This window comes from Anser brachyrhynchus, assembly GCF_964034855.1.
Source record: "Anser brachyrhynchus genome assembly, chromosome: 1".
NCBI lineage: Eukaryota > Metazoa > Chordata > Aves > Anseriformes > Anatidae > Anser > Anser brachyrhynchus.
In genome coordinates this window covers 199,697,948-199,716,466 of record NC_137694.1, presented here as the reverse complement: position 1 = coordinate 199,716,466, position 18,519 = coordinate 199,697,948, and the positions used below count along the sequence as shown (strand labels likewise).

At 39.3% G+C, this 18,519-nt stretch overlaps 1 long non-coding RNA gene across 3 annotated transcripts in view; it reads left to right on the top strand.

Moving 5' to 3' along the window:
• The window catches only part of LOC308195572, a 50,605-nt gene extending 36,194 nt beyond the window's left edge, over positions 1-14,411 (top strand). For all 3 annotated transcript variants that reach the window (XR_013951615.1, XR_013951616.1, XR_013951617.1), the window contains exons 6-7: positions 5,495-5,803; positions 6,861-14,411. This is a non-coding gene — a long non-coding RNA (uncharacterized lncRNA). The remainder of the gene's footprint in view (positions 1-5,494; positions 5,804-6,860) is intronic.
• Positions 14,412-18,519: the final 4,108 nt, after the last annotated feature.

The window sequence follows — 18,519 nt, the reverse complement described above, 5'->3', positions numbered from 1 at the left end:
GTCTTATTTGAATTTGTTAATAAATCAAATGAATAAATGCGTCTTTTTTTTTTTTTTAATGTAAAACAATAGTGCATCTGAATTCTTTACTGATCATAACCAGAAATGTTTTTTCAACAATGAGACCTGAAATATTTCTCATTCCTCAACAAAAATGGGAGAATTCCGCTCAGTATTTTATTCATTTTTCCTTAAATTTGATTTAGAGACCTTTTTTTTGAAGAATAATCTAGCAGATTTTTTGACCTGCTCATAAAGCATGTCTGATTTTAATCTGCTCATAAAGCTAACTAAAGAAGAGACGAAACAGGAATGAAACAATTCCCACCTAATCCTTAAAAAATCTGTTTAAAATCAGTATTTTGTGGGCAAAAAATACATTTTCCTTAAGCTCAAAAAGAAAAAAAGAAACATTTGGGATGGATTTTAAACTATAAAAAGAGTACTTTCTCCCCAGAATTAGCTGTCTGAAGGTGTTATTAACATATGAGGTCAGGATATTATAGCAGGCAATTTAGCATTGCTATTAGTATGAATGCTAACTACATATAATTAGAACTGATAAGATTTTTCTGACAGAAACTGCTGATAAAATAATGCCAAATTAAAAAAAAACTTGTCTAAGGAATGCAACAATTTTGTAAACATGTTCAGCAGAAAATTATTAGAACAAAATGTTTTGATGAAATCAGATGTTAAGCTTTTACTTGGCCTTCATGACAATTTTTGTAATAAAATTCATCACTTGTAATAAGAAGACGAAATCTTCTTGTAGCTTTCCTTTCTGCACTTGCAATATGCATGGTAGAAAAGTGTATGCATAGATTAAAGATATGAAGTATTTTGTGTGGATTATTTTTTAAAGAATTTTAAAAACCTACCAGTGTCACACTGTCTTCTGGCTTCAGTCTTTAGGGTTTATTTTTCCTCAATTGTTGCCCCTTAAACTGGTAAATATTTGGGTATAAAAATCTTTCTTTCAGAGCCAAATATCAAAATGATTTTTGCTCAAGGTACGTGTTTGATACAGATGAAAGTAAACCTGAAAGTAAAACAAAACTTAGATGAACTTTTCTGTCCTTTTTTTTTTTTTTTTTTTTCAGGAAACAAATTACTCTCTTATGGTTAAAACCCTTATTAAAAAAGAGAAAAAGGAGTAAAATAATTTAAAACTGTAATCCTTTTTTTTTGTGCCTGAAAAATTAATATCTTTTCAAAATGATTACAGACGATAAAATCCACTAAAATATGCTGCTGTCTTTATCACTGAATATGATGTCCATTTGTATTCAAAACAATATTAGACATTAAAAAATTAAAACCATTTATAAATTCAGTATTACTTTTATGCAAGAAAGGCGGAGAAAAATGTTATTATGCTGGGCATTAGATGTATGATATATAGATAATTCCACTCAAAGAATATATCAATAGCTTAAATGTCATCTACTATAGTCACTAGATAACAATTGAACTAAAGAGTTCATTTCAGCAGGTTTTTAGGTTTTCTTCCTAATTATCAAGCATACGTACATCTTTACTGGATAAAGTTGTCACTGGATAAAGTTGGTTCAGACTAGGCTGAAATATCCCGAGACCTTTGTTGTATGATCAGTAGGGTGTGGTGTAAGAAGACCCTTCTATTGGCCTTATTTGACAAGGTTTTGGTAGCAGGGGGCTGCAGGGGTGGCCTTTGTGAGCAGAGCCTGGGAGCTGCCCCACATCAGATCAGAGCCAGCTCCAGACGGCTCCAAAAGGGACCCACTGCTGGCCAGAGCCGAGCCATGAGCGATGCTGGGTGGGCCTCTGGGAGAGCAGATTGAAGGAAGGGGAAATCTGCTGTGCTACAGCAGCTGGGAGAGAGGGGTGAGAGCTGAGAGAGAAGCAGCCCTGCAGCCCCCAAGGTGAGTGCAGCAGGAGGGCAGGAGGTGCTCCAGGCACGCAGCACAAGTTCCCCTGCGGCCCGTGGAGAGGCCCCTGGTGGAGCAGGCTGTCCCCCTGCAGCCCACGGGTCCCACACGGAGCAGATCTCCACGCTGCAGCCCGTGGAGGAGCCCCCGGTGGAGCAGGTGGATGTGGCCTGGAGGAGGCTGCGGCCCATGGAGAGCCCCCGCAGGAGCAGGCCCCGGGCCGGAGCTGCAGCCCGTGGAGAGGAGCCCACGCAGGAGCAGGGGGTCTGGGGGGAGCTGCCGCCCGTGGGGGACCCGTGCTGGAGCAATTTGCTCCTGGGGGATGGACCCCGTGGTACTGAGCCGTGTGGGAGCAGCTCTTGAAGAGCTGCAGCCTGTGGGCAGCCCCCCAGGCTCAGTTCGGGAAGGACGGCATCCCGTGGGAGGGACCCCACGGGGAGCAGGGGCAGAGAGGGACCGTGAAGGAGCGGCGGAGACCAAGCGTCAGGGACTGACCGCAGCCCCCATTCACCTACGCTGCTTGGGGGGAGGAGGTGGAAGAGGGTGGGTAGGGGGAAGGTGTTTTTGGTTTGCTTTTAGTTTTTTACTGTTCTAGTCTGCCAGTGATAGGCAATAAAGTATATTAATCTCCATATGTTGAGTGTTTTTTGCCCGTGATGATAACTGGTGAGTGATTTTCCTGTCCTTATCTCAGTGCTTGAGCCTTTTTTCATCATATCTTCTCCCCCTGTTCCTCTGAGGAGGGGGAGTGAGGGAAAAGTTGTCCTGGAGTTGTTAGTGATCAGTGTGAAATCACCACAACCCTCCAAGGTCTCCCTCCAGCCATGTGGAGATCTAAGAATAAGCAGTGGAATGTGGTGGCCTTCTTGAACCCTTTTCTTAACATCCCACATATAGGTTAAGTGGGTTACATGTGCATTTTGGGCTGTGGTAGTCCCATGTAAGGCTCTAGCCTAAAAACTCTACTGGCCTCTGAGATAGGAGTTGTATGTTGGAATTGTCTATCCTTTGCCCTTCATCAGTCTAAACTTCTAAACTCTTAAAAGTGTTTTCAAATATACTTGTTTTTTCTCCTTGCAAGGTATAAAATGAATGTTACATAAGTTGGAGGAACACTGCCAGATTCATCTGTTTTTCTGCTCATTTTCTAAGACCCAATTTGGTAAAGTAGCTAAGATTGTTTCTGGATTTCAGCCATGTTAGGTGTCACCTAAACACTTGATTAGCCTTAGCATCTGCTTAAGTCCCGTTGACTTCAAGCTGAAATCCTAAACACATAATTAAATACTTTTCCGATTATGAATGCTTGTATGATTCTGGTCCTAAAACCAACTGGCCTGGGGCACAAGGGTTAAGATGTGCTAGATAAAGCCAGCAAAAAATGAGAGGCAGTGGATATCTGAGAAATTCAGTGCTACTCTTTAAAGGGAGAAGGGGAAGTAGCGTGCTTATTGCCAAATGACAAGCTTGTAATATAAAAACTGTGATTCCAAAAACACTCGTATTTTTTTCCTAAAAATTCTCATTCCTATTATATGTGCCTTCAGCTTCGAGCATGGTTGCAAATTCTTAGGAGGAAAAGTGCAGGCATGTGGCTCGATAACCAATAGCAATAATCAGTTATGACTACAGCTCAAAACTGGCAGCTATTGCGGTGTTAATATAATTGAGTGGGATTCTTCTTGTATAATGCTCACTGTCTAAAAACAAAACAGAACAACAACAACAACAAAAAACAAAATGGTCTTAACTGAATTTCCTATGTGAAGTCATTTTGAATTATTTCAGATGTGGAAGCTACCCTGGCTGATCTCCAGTTGTCTGTCCAGAAGGGAAGGGTTCTCCCATAGGCCTGGACAGATCTGAGCCAGAACGGAATCTCTGAACATCTAGGGACATCACAGGTTCTCCCCAGACCGCCTCTCCTCTTGCTTCTGCTGAAGATAAAATAACAGACTAGATGGATCATTTCTCTGACCGTGGTCTTTAGAGCTTATAACCTGTACGCTGCTTAGAAGCCTTTGTGGGTCAGCTGAGTTGAGCACAAGTTGTTCTGGCTAAATTCGTTTTCTAAGCTTCTTTAGAGTTAATGGAGGGTGGAGAAGAACCTCTGTTTTGGATATATCCCATAATTTTATATATTTCTTCAAAGATGGGATGATTTCTGCTCTTAAAGTGCTTATTTCATCCCACTGATTGTGATGAAACACAGCCAACTCGCTTTACCTAACTTTTAAATGGCTGAAGTTGAGTATAAGAATGCTTAATTATGGTTCTTTCTGTTTATCTGTAATAGCTGGTTATCAGGAAGCTGCTTAGAGAGTAAAAGTAGTTTCACAGATGTGTGATTTTTCAGCAAAACCTGAAGCCAGTCAAGCATCTGGAAGCACCATGTTATTCTTAGCAAACTTAGAGGGGTTAATTGAATGAAGACCTGGGCTCTATTCCTGGTTGACAAAGTGCATTACAAATGGATGTCAAATGCTAGCAGAGCAGGTATTCATTAAAGCAAGTTGAAATTTCATGTGAAATGTTTTTTCATGGAAAAAAAAATGGTTTCAAGCTATATACATTTTTATGGGAGAGAAGGTAATAGCTATGGAATTTCTTGCACTTTCATTTAGCAAGTTTTTTAGGTTATTATTTTTCAAAAGAAAGTAAATATTTTCTGTTGGGCATTCTGAGTGGAAATCAGCAAAGGAAAAAAGAAGGAAAACAGCAATTAGTATAAATCAAAATGTTATGTTAGTGAAGGTTAGGGCGGGGCCCAGATTTTTACCTCTGCACTCTTATTTTGCACATCAGTTGCAAATGTTTGTCCTACAAAGTAAAAATAAAAATCAATATAAGCAGAACCCCCATGAATTTTACAGCAATTACATAACTGAAGTTATTCATGAATCTGCAAGGAAAGTTTTGCATAAGCAAATGACAGATGCAGCTTTCTGAAGTGTTTTTTTTTTTTTTTAAGTCCTATGGTTTATTTTTGAAAATGTTCTTGGCACTGTAAAATATTTCTAAAGATCATGAAAGGGTTTAAAATAAGAGAATCAGACATATTTGCTCATATTTTCCCAGTCTAAATTCGGCATTAATCTTGTGATTGGAGCCCTATCATCTTATGTACAAACAACAGGTGGTGAGAGATAGCAAGTTCTTCAATTAGAAATAACATCTCTCTTCTCTTCCCTACAATTTCATAGATATTCTCAAGCAGTCAGTTTAGTCTGTAAGCTAAAGTAGCAGAAAAATTACACACCAGAACAGATAAATGGTCCATCTAGCCTGGCATCCTGTCTTTGACAGTGGCTCATGCCAGATGTTTCAAAGGAAGGTAGAATACCCACATAATGCACCTGATTGTGTAATATTATACCATGAGACGAAATTGTCTGTCCCCAGCTGGTGATCATCTCATGTCTGAAATAAAGGCTGTTGGCCCTATAATTTTTACCCTTGTTAGTGTAATTATAAGGCATATTCTTATTCATATAAGTGCCTAATCGGTTTTTAATCTTGCTAAACTAATTTTGCCTCTTAGATACTAGTATCTTCTTTCAAGTTCTGTCTTTTCATGCACGCAGATTTGCTGAGTGTGCTCCAAGGGACTGCAGCAGTGCTTTGCTGCTAACTCTTGCCCTGCTTCCCGGAGAGCCATTGTGCTGCACTGCGAGCAGGCAGGATACTCGCCCCAGAGTGAGCAGCGATGGAGGGACTGACACCGAAACCGCTGGAGACGTTACAACATCATTCGCACAAGCAGCCTTTCATTGGCATCTGTGTCCCACATTCTGCCCTCTCCCTTTCCTGGTACCTTAGACTTCAGGTGCGTTAAAGTAACACAGGGTTTGAAGATGCCTCTCAGCACTACACTGAGGAAGAAAATATATTTGGTGAGTCTTCTGTCTCCTAGCTCTTCTCAGGCAAGCAGAATCAAGCACACAGGGTAAAATGAGCAGCCTAACAAATTAAAAAACAAAAACAGAACTGACGATAACTGAGAGAAATTATAATTTGTTTTCATAGTTTTGTATTTTCATAGCCAGCTCATCATAGAACATCTGTATGTTTCTGAAGAAGATACTTGCTTAAAAATGGTCAGAGCCACAAAGTGAGTTTAACCCAATTTTTGTGTTGCATCACTGTTTTGCTAATAAGCCATACAGACTCAATGATCCTTGTGAGTCCCTTCCAACTCAGGATATCCTATGCTTCTGTGACTCAATGAAGCCTAAAATCTCAAAGAGGCCCTGTCCCTCAAGAGATGCTCAAGAGGCACTCCGAGGCATGGCATAAAATCCTGGACATTTCTACACATAAATTAAAGTTAAAATTTCAACTGAGTTGACTGAGCTTCATGTTCCCTCTCTCTGAATTCTGTGAACTGCCTTCAGGGGAGTCAGTTTGGTACGGAGCTAATATGGGATAAATACCACAGAATCAAAGGATAATTCCTGTTGTAAGGGACCTCAAGGAGGTCACTAGTCCAACCTCCTGCTCACATCAAGGTCAGCTCTGAGGTCAGAAAAGGTTACTCTGGGTTTTATTCAGGCAGACTTTTAAAGTTTCCAAGGCTGGAGAGTACATAACATCTCTTGGTAAACTCTTCTGCTTCTTGAGTGTCCTAATAGGGAAAAAAGTTTTCCTTATATCCTCTCTGAAATTCTCTTGTTTCATCTTATGTCTCCAGAACTCCTCTCAACAATGGAACTAGCAAATAGAATAGGGAAGCCTATGCCCGGTGCCACCCACAAGACATCTAGTCCAGGTCTGTAATCGTGGAGAAAGGTGGAAACCCTAAGATGGCAGTTTAATCTCTGCTAAGCTGTATCCAAATTAGGAGAAACAGTACTCACTGGAGATTTCTGTCCTTCACCATTATTAACAGTTAGCCTAGATTTCATTAGCCTGCCTGCAGATTTATGACAGATGATTTTTTTTTTTGGCTAGGTTGAAAAGAATCCCACCCTTACAAAGGGTTATGGATCAGATCACTCAGAATCCCCTTTAGCTGGGTTGGTGTGGATGACTACACCATTTGGACGTGAATGAGAGAAGGACAAGACTGAAGATTTACAAAATCTGTAAGGCTGTATTGATTCCTACTGCTGAGCTGCTCTAACAAAGCTGATTTTTAATCCCAGTATGAAGGTACGTTTATTGGTTTCTAAATAGAATGTTCCAGTGCTAATGAACTCATCAATATAAAATATATTGACTCTTGTTGCAATCAGTTGGTTTTATTAAGCAGGCATTTGTCTCTCCTTAAATCCATTATATCTTCTGTATATATCAGTGTGAATGGATACAGTAAATAGCAAGCTGTACAGCTTCATTGAAAGTCATATATTTTCATTGGAGCATCTATACATAATGTAATTACATGCAAGTTAGCGGAGTAAACAAACAACAGTGAAACACTGCTTTGTTTTTTTTTGTCCCCCTCCACTATTTTAGCTGTCTTTAATCAAGTCTGCTAAATCATTGATGGCTCTGAATCTGGCATACTTACTGCTTTGCCAGCGTTGCAAACAGTTGTGCAATGCAAACGTTTCTTGATTTCAGTAGAGTTTTATTACTTCATTTCTCTGACATTAGTTACAGACAAAAGCAAAAAGCTCACTTGTAATAAGTTTGAAACTTGCATGGCATCAAAGTAGATTTGACTTAAACACATGCAGGGATTGTAGATGAATAATTCAGAAGTGCCCCTAATTTGTCATTAACAGATAAAAAATGTCTATCAAATCAAGCTTCTCCTAGAGCCTGTTTAAAGCATTATATTGTAGGTCATGATGTGTCATGTCATGATGGTGATACCTCTGATTACAACGAATTCTCATGATTATCTATGGTGAACTAGGATATGAAATGCCAGTCTTAGAGATGTCTTTTCTAAAATCTGACTTTCCCCATGGGAAACTGTGCTGAAAATGAGGACTTCTTGTCAGCAGAAAATGAAGACCTTTCCTGTTGAAATACTAGAACCAACCTTTTGCTTTTGAAATTGCTATAGTTCAAAAACATAAAATTTTTTTCTGAAATTTAATTTTTACCCTGGGGTTTTCAGTTTCCCATAAGAAAAGCAATTTTATCTACAGAAACTTTTTGATGAATGTATATTTTTTCATTCAAATGTTATTCAACAGAAAAAAAATAAAAATAATCTACTAACGGAAGCTAAAATTATGACCTTCATTAAAATAACACTTCTTAAGTCAAGAAATACCACCCATTTACAATTTATCATTTTGTTTCACTTACATATTCTCATAAGGTGTTAGAAGTAATTTTTCATTCTTGCCTATAATTCAGTAATTCATTAGCTAAGCCTTGTGTAGCTTTGGTTACAAAAACAGTCATTCCATATTCTAATTTCCAATATCTTAGTATCTGATATAAAAAAAAAAAAGAAAAAAAAAAGAATGAAGTGTTTATAAATCAAGAAGTGTTAATCAGAAAATGGATCTCTTAAGTCTATAGGGTTTGTAGTTGTGGGGTGAAAGAAATGCAGCTGTCATGCTCTGATAATCAGATGTCAAACAAATGTAAATAAATTTTGAAAATATCTACTTATATATGTATTTTCCCACTTCATTGTCCCAAGGGATTAATTATAAAGTACTCACTGGAATTTTATGCACTGATTCCTGCTATATGCCAAAATATGAAACCAGACTTTGAACCAGTCTGTGTGTACTGTAGTCACAGACAGGGATAGGTAAGCCTGCGACAGTCATGGAAAATGAGAGAACTCGGTGGTGGCTCACCACCCTCTGCTGCAGAATATTTGCTGTGCTGAGCACTGGTAAAGAAGCTGTTACAGCCCTTAATCTTCGTATGGTAAGTCTTCACAATCAAAACATCTGTGTAAAGAGAGTCTCTTCAAATTAATGTTGTGATTGATTACTTATTTAGTTTGTAACCAAAAAGAGAATCCTTGCTCTAACGTTTAGTGACAACAGAGAGACTTTTTCCCTTACCCCCCCAAAAAGGAAATGTTTCCTTCTGTTTTTGGTGGAAAGAGAGATGATGTATTTCCGTCTGCTTTAATATATTTATATATTTAATCCACTATTCACAAATGTAAATCATTCCTAATGGTGAGTCTTTTGGCAAGTCAAAGATGGCATAACTCCACTGTCATCAATGGGCTAAGCTGATTTGCACTAGCTCAGAATATAGCCAAAAAGGCAAAAAATCAATAGTGAATCAGACCCTTTATTATTTGTTTTAATCTGTGGTATCACTCATGTGTTACAAGACAATGTCCAGTTATTTCTTTTCTAAGATCAAACTTCACTATGGACGTTTAGTTCAGCATCAAAAGCTGATATGGGAAGCCTTGAGGTCCTTCACCTCAACCTTTTTGAAGCACAAGTTTAATTGAAAGTTAGCAGTGCTGACCTTCTTTCATGTGCTTCATTTTACACTGCAATGCCTTGTTCTCTTTTATTGAGATGTCAAATCGAGTATATCTGGAGATTTCCCCATGTGATACTTTCAAAACCTATGATTTAAACTTACTCATTTTTCACCTGAGATAAAATGGTTTCAATTCTCCTGTCTATTGTAACTAAAATTTCCTAAAACCTGTCAAACTTCATGTGATGATCCAGGCTTCTAGAAACCACAGATTTAAATTCAAAAGGATGAACTCTGTGGTGCCACTGAAATTGAAAGATATCTTCTTTGAAGGGATGAGGCCATTCTGGACTTGAAGAAAACCATATTACACAAACCACTGCTAAATAAACCATAGGGGGAAATCTACCTTATACTGTTCTCTCTTTAGTCATCTTTCTTTTCTGTGATGTCTTTTGTCTAATTTGGAGATGGACCAGCTGTAAAGAAAGGCAGCTGTTCTCTTGGTGGTTAAAGATTCCCATAGAAAGAATGGTGCACATAAAGTGCATGAAGATACAGAGGAAATATGAAGCAAATGATTTGTGGAAATTGCATTAAAAATGGATGTAAAAAATCTTAATGATAAAGATGAGTGAGTCACTGTACTTCCTCCTCTCAGGCACTACACTGTAGCTGATGGTAACAATAAACTCATTTGGAATGTGAGCTTAGGTAATTTAGATAGCTTCATGAAATCAGAAATAAATAAAAGACTGTATCAGTTTAATGTGGCAAGGTTTTGGTAGTGGGGGAGGCTGCAGTGGTGGCCTCTGTGAGCAGAGCCCAGCAGCTGCCCCAGGTCAGATCAGAGCCAGCTCCAGACGGCTCCACAAGGGACCCGCCGCTGGCCAGAGCCGAGCCATGAGCGATGCTGGGTGGGCCTCTGGGAGAGCAGATTGAAGGAAGAGGAAACCTGCTGTGCTACAGCAGCTGGGAAAGAGGGGTGAGAGCTGAGAGAGAAGCAGCCCTGCAGCCCCCAAGGTGAGTGCAGAAGGAGGGCAGGAGGTGGGTACAGTTTCACTGAATACATAATAAAGCAAATTATAGAGAAGTGATTGGAATATCAAAGGCCAATACAAACTTATTTAATCAATTCTGTCAAGTATCGATTTAAAAAAGCACAGAGCCTGTGAATATACAATGAAGTTATGGTCTTTTGAAAATGTAAATTAATAGCAAGACTGTGAGGCTTGATTACTAGAAGAAGGCAAAAAGAGCAATTTATCCTCTCTTTGTTTTTGGAAATAGGCATGTACCGGATAGTGAATAATCTGGTCACCTGTAGTAGTACAGATATACAGCAAACAAGGGTTATGTCATGTAGGGTTCATCACCTGCATTTTGCTGGTGATGTTATACACCTGCTGAAAAGATGGGTATCTAAATAATAAGCTAGAGAAGGCTGGAGGGTTGGCTGTTCCTAATGGTTATTGAAAGTCAGTGAGAAGGAGTCCAAAGTGAACTAAAACTAGAGCTGGAAACGGCAAACATGGATTTGAAAAAAGTAAAACATATATTGTTTAGAAGCCTTTTTTTTTTTTTTTTGGTGATAGAGATGAGGAGCACCTTTGTGGGTTAACAGCTCCAAGAGTGAAGACTAGAGCATCATTTTTTAGGTCCTGTAAAATCAGGAAATTTGGCAACACCACTGCAAAAATAAAGATTAAAATATGTAACATGATGAATTTTGAAATGTAACATGCTGTGGAAACAGATTGTGAGCTGAAAAAAAAATGTTTGCGAGCCATTTAAAAATATTTCAGCATCCATGACTGAAAGATCACAAAAGTGAATTGAGGCCTATTTGTCAAGTTAGAAAAGGAAAAAAAAGGAGGGAGGGGAAATATTCTTCATGAAGCACTATTACAAACCAATGAGTTGGACACATTGGAAGAATGCAGATATAAAGATCTTAAAGGATCTCTTACAAAGACACCAAAGAACAGACTTTGTTTAGAAACAGAGCACCCTTGAAATTGAATGAGGGCTTGAGTGGGGCGACTTTTCTGCATAAGGGCTCACCAGGCAGGGATCATCCCCATGCTGGAATCTCTTTTACAGAGTCGTGGCTTAGAATCATAGAATCATTCAGGTTGGAAAAGACCTCTAAGATCATCTAGTCCAATGTTTAACCTAGCCCTGCCAAGTCCACCACTAAACCATGTCACTAAGCTCCACATCTAGATGTTTTCTGAAGACATCCAGGGATGATAACTCAACCTCTTCCCTGGGCAGCCTGTTCCAATGCTTTACAACACTTCAGTGAAGAATTTTTTCTTAATATTCAACCTAAAAGCTCTTCTGGTACAATTTAAGGTAATTTCCTGGTCTTATCACTTGGTGCTTGGGAGAAGAGCCCAATCCCCACCTCGCTATTACCTTTAAGGTAATTGCAGAGCATGATAAGGTCTCCCCTGAGCCTTCTTTTCTCCAAGCTAAACAACCCCAGCTCCCTCAGCTGCTCCTCATAAGACTTGTTCTCTAGACCCTTCACCAGCTTCATTGCCCTTCTTTGGACACACTCCAGCACCTTGATGTCCTTCCTTGTAGTGAGGGGCCCAAAACTGAACGCAGTATTCAAGGTGAAATGGAAGGCCACAGCAAAGATCTGTTTGAAATTGGTAACTTGGTGAATGGGTAGAAAAGCAGCAGTTTGAGTGCATTACACTAAGAAGTCTAAGGCACTTGATGGTGTTGCCTCAAGCTCCCAAATACCTTTAGCATCTCAGTGTAAGTCTTGACAGAGGCTGTAGCTGGGTAACCAGTCCCATGTGTCTTGGGATGACAATACAGCTCAGTAGCACGACCTGTCTCTAGTAGGTCCATGGGTTTTATTTCATGTTGGGAGAAGCACCAGTTGGTTTTAACACCTGACCACTAAACTGGCCATGAGAGGTCATCTCCGTTTGTATCACCACCTCATTTAACTTGTTTGAAGGGCCTAATCAGCAGTGTATCTGGGCTTAATTTCTCTAACCTTTGCAAATAAATAAAATGTTTGTGTTTCTGGCACTCTGTTCTTTTTTTTTTTTTCTGTAGTTTTTGCAAACACAACAGTTCTTTCCCTATCTATCTGTACAGCTTATTAATACTGTCTCAGAATATGATAAAAATGCCCCCTTCCCCCTTTTATAAATTTATATATCAAGGCAACTTTATTAGCTAGTTTTTACTGGAGCTCTTTTCACATGGTTGATTTAATAGTTCCCTGAAACAAATATTTTAGAATGCAATGCTTTGTACTTTTTCTTTCTTTCTTTCTTTTTTTTTTTTTAATGTGAACATTTTTGTTCTGAAGTTATTTGATTATGTTTAAAGCCGTTTATTTTAGCTGTATCAATGTCTGTGAAGCATTTAGGAAGAAACTGAAATCCCAATTAAAAACTCTGACTTGTTCTTTTCGAGAAACCATGGGTTCAGTTCCTGTTTCCACCACCGATTTGTTTGTGTTTAGATGGAATTGTACAATGCTTGGTACATTTCTGAAATGCACTGGGAAACGAGGATTCAGGTAATGTCACACAGTCTACTGAAATTAGATTTCATATTCTTGTACTCATATTCTTTAGTCAAACTCAGATCTACTTATAGCTAAAAGCCTGTAAACTACTTCTCTTGCTTAGCTGGAAGAGAGCGCTTAGTAGAAGCTGAGCTTCTATTTTTGCTGTAGGCTGCAGCTTCACACTAATAACTCATACAGAAAGGAAATGTCATAGTGAATGAAAGCAGAATATGCCTCTGTGATTGCTGCAGAATTGTGAGCCCAGCTGGATGAGACTCTCACCCCGAGAAAAGGAGTCCAATTACAAAAATTGTGTTTGCCTTCTGAACACTTCAAACCTGGGCACCTTTTGGTTTGATTTATCCCACTGTAAGGGAAGAAGCTCCTTGTATATAGACATTTTCCCTTTTCACGAGGGTAGGATTTATTACATCATCTCAAGTCAAAAAATGGGGACTTCGTAAGGAATCTGGGAGGACTATGTGCTCCAGGAACAGGAAGGGCATTGTTTTCATTCTGTCACTGCCACTGGATTCCTCCAAGTCCTTAGGCAACCTAAGATTATTGAAAGCCATTGTGTCTTGGCTTTGAAATGATTCTTTGATTCTCATTGGATAAAGATTCGTGCTCATCCTTTTAAGAGTTTCTTGAGTTATACTGGTGGGTTTCTGTTCTTGATTTATAACTGCTGTGCTAAATGTGTGAGGATTTTTAGATCAAAGTTTTGGATCACGTGGAACTTTAGTCAGAATATGTCACGGTTGGATACAGCAAAGGGAATATTGGTGACCTGCTGAGGAAAACCACAAATAAATAAAAGGTGCTTAACATCAGATGGGGAAGAAGGGGGATGACTGCAAACTGAGTATTTGCAAACATTTCTGCAGGCAGTTGGGTAAATCAAGTGTTCTCTTAACTTTCGTAACTGCAGATTTAGGAATCTATATGATTCCATTTGTGAAAATCTCTGCCGAGGCTTTGGTATAAAGTCAGTACCATTGATATGACTCATCAGCACGGATCACAGTGTCTTCTTGCTTTAAATACAGCATACAAACAATGGCATAAACACCCCCCTCTCAGCAAAAAACTGACACTGATGTGCAAATGAGCTATTGTGTTCATTGTATGTCCCATAATTTACACTTGTTGCAGACAGGGGGTATCTTCAAAAGCTTCCTAAATGTGTAGAAGATTGCTACTACATGCTATGCCCCCTCCCTGCTCAGCTGATGGCCAAAGGACCTCTAGGCCAGTCTCAGTGCCACAAATTTTCAAAGCCATCATGTTCACCTTGGCATGGCAGAGGAAAGGAAGAGGAAGGCAGTTAAGTCTCTGCTGCTTCTGTTTCAAAGAGCCTCTGGAGATAGATTTAAGCTGGTAGCTGTAAACTACCTGAGCTTTCATCCACCTGCTGCTCACTTTATTAATTTTTATCTATTCTCCATTGGCTCTCACAGTTGGTATCTGTTTTTTAGGGTTAAACTTTTGGTTCTTTGTTCTTTTGCCTTGTAGATTATTCGCTTTTGATAAATTCCTAGATAATGTGAGTTCACAAAGACGCATTTGCTATTAACATTTGCAAGTGCCACATGGAAAATACATTTCTGTATACTTTTGTAGCTCCTTACAGTCCTGTATGCTCGTATTTATGTGTCCTGTGTGTTGCAAAGGATCAGAGTTCAGCAAAAAAGATTTTTTTTTTTTAAGCTGTATTTTAAACCCTGAAGGGTTATCCTAATTCATTGATCAGTATGCATGAAGGATTAGGAGCCAGGGAAAGAATACCTGCATCATATTAATATTCTCTAACCTGAAAATACATAAATACGATTTAGAATCATACATTTTTCTTTCTCTGTGCTGAAGGCTGGTACTCCCAAGAGGTGCCACAGGGAGTTGATGAACATATTATAGACAGCCTATGTGCTGCTGGCTGGCAGTAGCTGATGATCAGCCATTTCTCCTGATGCATAAGTGACCTTAGTCAGTCTGCCCAGTCAGAACAAAATGCTCTTGCGAGTCCTGGGGCCTGGTGAAGTTACAAAACTTCACAAAGAACTTCAGAGTTCATCTATCTTGCCTTTTCTGTGCATTTGTTAAAAATGTGCTTATTTAAAGCGGGAATGCTATCAGGTCCATTCAGACCATTGTTTGCCTGCTTTGCGTCCAACGTCTGCTCCATTTTATCTATCTCCCATCTCTGCAGTTCATGTTTGTTTTTTTGTTTGTTTGTTTGTTTTCAGAGAATGATCATGTTCAGAAACATGCAAAGATGAGTATTTTTTGGTAAAACAACTCTTCACAAAGGTGATCCTATTTTTCCTACTCAGTTCCTGGTCTGTTTCACGGTTAAATTACCTTGTTTTTCTTAGAGCAATTTGGCTATCTTAGTAACTGTTAATTTCAAAAGGGATCTATTTAAAAATTCATAGAGACACTTGAAATACTTTAATTTTCAAGTCATCTTGTATTTCATTTTTAATATTTTGTATGTACTCTTAAAAGACTAACTCAGAGTTTAAAGCACACTCTTCATCCTTGAAATGGCCCCTCTGCCTCTAAATCCAAGGCACATCACAGCCATGAAGGAGGAGCCTTGCATTGCTCATGGCTTTGATAAGAGCAGTTTACTTTTTTTTTTTTTTTGGATAAATCAGAGGCCTTCCATTTTCAGTGCTGTCAATCTTGTACCTTTTATGGTTTTATATGTAAATTAAAAATTAAAGCAATCTTTATGCAGATGGAATAATTGCACATCCAGTAGCCTGGTAAATAAAGCAGCTGATTGGAGAAGTGATTGCCTTTGACTGTCAGATTTTTTCTCCGTTGCTGAAATTACAGACTTCAGAAAGCTTTTGAAAGGATTAAAATCCAAGTATAGCTTTTCATATTAGTTTTCTTTTCCTCGGTGTATTATTATCACGTGTAAGTCTTTGAAATCTCTTCTATGGCAGGTGTAAAGGAGGTTAGGAGAGAGACATTACTTTGGGTAAAAGAGTGGCATAATCCTAATCTAGAGGTACTGGAAACAGCACCAGTACTGCTGAATACTGATTGCTCCCATGATTGCTCCCATGGATTACTGCCATTTGTAGCCTTACTGGAGAGAGTATTGGGAGGATTGGGGTAATGGGATCCACTGTACTGTGGATAACACCACCACCTGGCTCCAAGTGTGGAGCAAAGAGTGGCTGCTTGCTTCAAGAGGATTCAGTGCTCATTTGAGCTGTAATCTTACAGGAAGCTAAAGGGAGAGTCCCTTTTTTGAGAACTGTCCTGCTGGAAATGAGTGACTTATTGTGGCGTGTTTCTCCCCTGGTGTTTAGTCTACATGCTCTTTCCTGGAGCATGGCCAGACCAGGAATGCTGGCCCTAGGTGTGTGAACTAACTGGCTGCATATCCACATTGGAGAATTACGCAGAGGAAAACACCGCAATGCTCTGCACTGCCGCTATGGAGTAAGAGGGAAATGAGGCAATTTGCTGTGAATCCATTTAATCAGAGCTTCAGCTTCAGAGTCATGGTCTCATCTGATGCTTTGGGCTCTCTAGGCTCTCACACTTTCCTGTTTACAGCTAATATATTGCTTTGTTAAGTGTTTGCTTTTCTTGAGCAGTGTTTGCATTTCAGTGACATGTGAAGTGATCTTGACAATCTGTCTTGTATATACAGGCATTTGTAATCAGAGCTACAAAGTCAGTTTCCTGGGCTCACTCAAAGTGTTACAATGTTGAATACAGCAGAAATGGTTTCCTCCACGAGGATATCTTTTCTTACATTTTGCCCTTTCAGGTACTTGATTTGAATATTCAAGGTTATAGCTTATAATATTAACTGATATAGCAATATGTCTGGTTGTGTTAAACAATCATCAGCCTCAGATCCAAGAGGCAAATGGTATTATTTTAGGATTACTACTTTTGATTGCTGCAATTGAAGGACAAACAAGAAGTTTACATCCATTGAACTAGCATTGTGAGTTTGCTCACTCCTTTATTTACCAATGAACCTTTTACCACTTTTACTTATTGGACTGCTGGAAAAAATGTCTTCAATATGAATGAGTGATCCTTGGATGGCAACAGCAGTACCCTCCAGTTTGCATAAAAAAGGCTTTTCACGTTGTCTGCTTACGAGTGTGTGTATTACGCAATAAGAAAGAGATGCCAGGACAAGATTTTTGAAACCATACTATATTAATGATTTGGTCCAAATGAAAAAAAAAATAATGTTCATTTGGATTTTTTTGGCATCTTCAGCTTGATCTGTACATGCACCACTCAGTCCTGGATTTGAGGAGCGCATGCATCTTCTGACAGCTCTGGGGATACAGTATGGGAAATAAAACTACAACATAGATGATACAAGGAATGAAAGAATCGACATCCAACACAGTAAAATAAACATCAGACAGGCTAAAATATGTTTTTAAAAAATAGTGATGCACACCTTTCTCACCTTTCTTATTAGCTTTGCAGGTCTCATTCAAGACATGTGAGAAGATCAGCAGAATAAAAAAAGCCATGCAAATCCAGCAGAGATACCCTTTGATATCAACAGAGATACCCGTTGGTAAACACCAAATAGCAACATATCTTACAGCCAAATTGTTGCTGAATCCAGAGAAATGAAATTTGGTATATCCTCAGAAAGGCTGCAGAGAGTGGTAGGTACAGACACAGGTAGGATGAGGAACTCCTTCCTTTCCTCCCAGCTTCTCATGACAGCATTGAGGTTGCTCTGATCTGCCATGGCTGCAGAACAGGAACGTGACTTCCAGTTCTGAGGGTATTTGGGGGATAAAAGGTGATATTGCTGCACCTTCACCTTGCCCTTTTCTTTTGCAGGTATGTCCAAAGGTGCCCAAATTTTTTTAGGAAGTTCTCAGACCTTTCAATAGGTTGGAGATCAATAGGCTGGGCCTGCTTTCCAAGGTGGCTGGAGCTTTGATAGGAACGTCTTCTCTCACATTCTTTCTCCAAACTGTCTCTCCTTGAGCAGTTTTCTCTCACAGAGGGTGACCCCAGTGCATTGAGAGGGTCTTCCATTCCAATCACGGGGGCACGGTACGTTTATCCATGTCAGAGCAAGGTGGCCACCATGAAGCTGCTTCTCACGCACTGATAGTTATTGTAGCCAACAATGAGCATAAGAGGGTATGGAATGACTCTTAGCAGATGTTGTAGTGTCCCTTGGGACCAGTGGCAGTCTTGGTCTTCCTCACAGATGATGCCAGTGGCAAAACAGGCGTGTTTTGGTGTTTTGGAACAGGCATGTTGAGAACTGGAATGCAAAGTGATGTTACAATCGTCAGGTAGTCAGCATAGAATTAACGGTAGGCTTCCCTTCTGCAAGAGGTGTTTTTTTTGTTTGTTTTTTTTGTTTTTTTTTCTGTTACAAAAAACCTCAAGTATAACTCTTCCTGAGCCTGGCATGAGGTAATTTTTTCCTTCCTTCACATTAATGTCTATCATCTGCCCTTTTGTCTCGGTAATTATTCTCAATCAGTCTGCTATAGCAGCTCTGGATACGCTACCTGGTCATGTCCTGGTAGGCAGTGCTGGAAGGTAACACAACGATAATATGATTCATTAGGAAAACTTCATGTAGACATACCTTAAATAGAAGATTTAAAAGCTAGACACGTTGGCCAGCCTTGTCACAAATAAAATACTGTTCTTACTCCTTTGGGACTA